The sequence below is a fragment of the Suncus etruscus genome, chromosome 7, assembly GCF_024139225.1.
Source record: "Suncus etruscus isolate mSunEtr1 chromosome 7, mSunEtr1.pri.cur, whole genome shotgun sequence".
Taxonomy (NCBI): domain Eukaryota; kingdom Metazoa; phylum Chordata; class Mammalia; order Eulipotyphla; family Soricidae; genus Suncus; species Suncus etruscus.
In genome coordinates this window covers 77,590,576-77,593,875 of record NC_064854.1, presented here as the reverse complement: position 1 = coordinate 77,593,875, position 3,300 = coordinate 77,590,576, and the positions used below count along the sequence as shown (strand labels likewise).

At 35.1% G+C, this 3,300-nt stretch overlaps 1 pseudogene; it reads left to right on the top strand.

Moving 5' to 3' along the window:
* The window catches only part of LOC126014339 (protein SET-like), a 41,975-nt pseudogene extending 39,305 nt beyond the window's left edge, over nt 1-2,670 (top strand).
* The last annotated feature ends 630 nt before the right edge of the window (nt 2,671-3,300 follow it).

Sequence of the window (3,300 nt, the reverse complement as noted above, 5' to 3'; positions counted from 1 at the left end):
CTTCTTGAAACACCATGAATATCTAAAGCAACCCTTAGGAAAAAAGAAGATGGGACCATCACCTTTACCAACTTTATTTATTTAAATCTGTTTTTGTTTTTGGGTCACAATCAGCAGCACTCAGTGGTTACTCCTGGCTCTATGCTCAGAAATCGCTCCTGGCAGGCTCGGGAGACCATATGAGATACCGGGATTCAAACCTCCATCCTTCTGCTTGCAAGGCAAATGCCTTTTCTCCATGCTATTTTCTGGCCCCACCTTCACCAACTTTAAATTGTACTACAAAGCAATATTCATTAAAACATCATGGTATTGGAATAAAGACAGACCCTCACATCAGTGGAATAAACTTGAATATTCAGAGAATGTTTCCCAGACATGCAATCAATTAATCTTTGATAGAGGGAAAAAAAACACACAAAATGGATCAAGGTAAGTCTCTTCAGCAAGTGATATTGGAACAACTGGTCAGCCACATGCAAAATGTGAACTTAAACTTCCATTTATACCATACACAGAGGTCAAATGCAAATGGATTAAAGACCTTGATATCAGATCCAGAAGCATAGGCATATAAAGCATGTAGGTAAATCAATCATGACACTGAGACATATTGCACCTTGAACCTGCCATATTCTCAATTAGTTTCTCTTTTGTTTCATTAGTAGAAAAGAAGATAGTAATATTTAACTAATATATCTAGCTAGCAATTATTTATGGTTTGTCATTTTGCTTTTAAATTAAATTTTAATTAATGTATACATTCACATATATTTATGTCTTTGTTTACTTTCTCCATTAAACTATACTGCTATGTAAAATATTGGTAAAAATTTTACAGTATACTTTATTTTTTAGTTTTCTTGCTGTAATGATCACCTAATGAAAAAAGTAGCAAATAGTTTAACATCATACAAAGGTGTGTCTGAATATTTCCCTCTCCTTTGTGAGCAACAAAATGAATATAAATAGGTATGCATTTATGTATGAAGTGACTTAGTTTATTACATAATGGTTTTATGGAACACATCTCTAAAAATAGGTGGATAAAGGATTACTCATCAGGAATTTCTTAGTTGAATCTCATATGTAATCCCATTAATCCATGAATTTTTGTGAAACATACAGAACTGATAGTTAATTCTTTATTTCTTGGTAATTTGTTTATTTTATATTCTGATATTTGAAAGTTTTGATAGAATAAGAAAATAAATTTTAGTAGCATAAAAAAATCGGAAATCTGGTTTTCTGTGTTCAATTATAAGCAGTGCATTCCCACTCACAATTGTAACGAAAACCTCAGAGCCATATCACATCACAGCAATCATATGCTATAATTCTAGACAAGTCAATGTTAATGGTGGACAAAACTAGATCCTTCGTATTCTTCCATGGTATTAGGTGCACAATTATCATATTTATGTGGCTGTAGATGCTTCTCAGAGAAGAATAAGTCAATTAGATAACTGAAATTAAGACATATCAAAATGAACCAAGACAAGCACCTTAAACTTCTAACCATGACATTATTTGCTCAACTCATTTGGACAAATCTTATGTTTTTTTTTTCAGCCAATGCCCAAAACACATCTGCGAGTGGCTGGAATTGTAGTACAGTATATAGGGGATTTGATCCAGTTTAAACCCGCAGCAGTCCAATTAGTTCCCTGAGAATCATAAGGAATTACCCCTGGCAGAGCCAGGAGTAAATCCTAAGCACTACTGAGTGTGGCTAAAACCAAACAAACAAAAACACTGTTATAAATGACAAAGCAACAAATTACAATAAAGGCTTTCTAACTATTTGAATCAAATAAAAACAATTAAGCTTGGGAACTGGAGAGATAATATAGTAATATTTTTAACTGAGTAAAGTGCTTGTCTTACACAGATTGAGCCAGTTGAATGGGCTGTCACCTGCATCCAGCTTGGTGCTCTGGCTCCACCATTGCTTGTCAGCACCCTCAGCTGCCTCCCAGCATGTCCCCAAAGTGCCAGCCTGAATGATGGTGAAGAAACCAATGGGCCTAGCCAACCCCAATACAGAGAAGACTCTCAGCTAGCTGGGCTAACAGAAGGAAGTAATAAAGAAAAAGAAAGCAATTGAGCATATTGTTGAGGCACAAATAAAATTGACAGATTTAATGAAGAAGCCAAAGAGATTTTAAAAGTAGAACAGAAATATAGCAAACTCTACCAATCTTTTTAATTTTTTTCAGAAAAATATCTGAAATTGATCACCCATATCTCCGATTATGGGGTAACATCATTTGTCAGCTATCCACAAGTGTCTTTACTGATTGGAGAGGAGGATGAAGAAGCACTGCATTATTTGACAAAAGTTGAAATGAGTTTGAAGATATTAAATTAGGTTCCAGAATAGATTTTCATTATGACAAAAACCCTTATTTCAAAAATAAAATTCTCTCTAAATATGTCACTCGAATGAGAGTGGTGATCCACCTTCAAAAACTACTGAAATCAAATGGAAGTCAAGAAAGTATTTGAGGAAACTTTCAAGTCAAGTGTGGAATAAAGCCAGTAGGAAGACTCAGCAGTAGGAACACAAGAGTTTCTTCATCTGGTTCACTGAGCACTCTGATACTGAGCAGATGAGTAGACAAGGTTATCAAAGATGACATTTGGCCAAATAAATTACAATACTACTAGGTTATCACATGAATGAGGAAGAACAGGATGGAAAAGAAGAAAAACGGAGAAGAAGAAGAACAAGAACTAGAAGAATGAGAAGAAGAACAAGAACAAGAACAACAAGAAGAAGGAGAACTAAAAGAAGAATGAGGAGAACAAGAAGGAGGGGGAAAGAAGTAAGAAGGAAGATTGGAAGATATTGATGAAGGAGGGTATGAAGGTAAAGATTAAAAAGATAAACATGATGATGAGATGATGAGGGGGAGGAAGGAGAGGAAGGTTAGGAGAAGACAACTAAAGAAACAGATTGTTTTCCATCTCTTTTCATTTTCTTCAGTTCCTGGGAGCAAGTTTCAGTCTTTATTTTTCTTTCCTCCTCATCTCTCCTGCTCAATCTCCTTATTTTTGAGGTCTCCTTTCTCCTTTACAACATGCTTTGCAACTTAAATTGGGGAAATACCTTCAACAGAATTGTGTTAGAAAAAAGATCTCTACCATGATTTGTTCCAAATTCATTTTATCCCTTCTTGTCTCTACAAAAACTATGGAATGAACACCACAATATTCTGTGGAAAAAAGAAAACCCTTCTGTTCCCTTCACTCTGTTGGAAGCTGGAGGCTGTTAGTTGCATGTGTATATAGGACTCT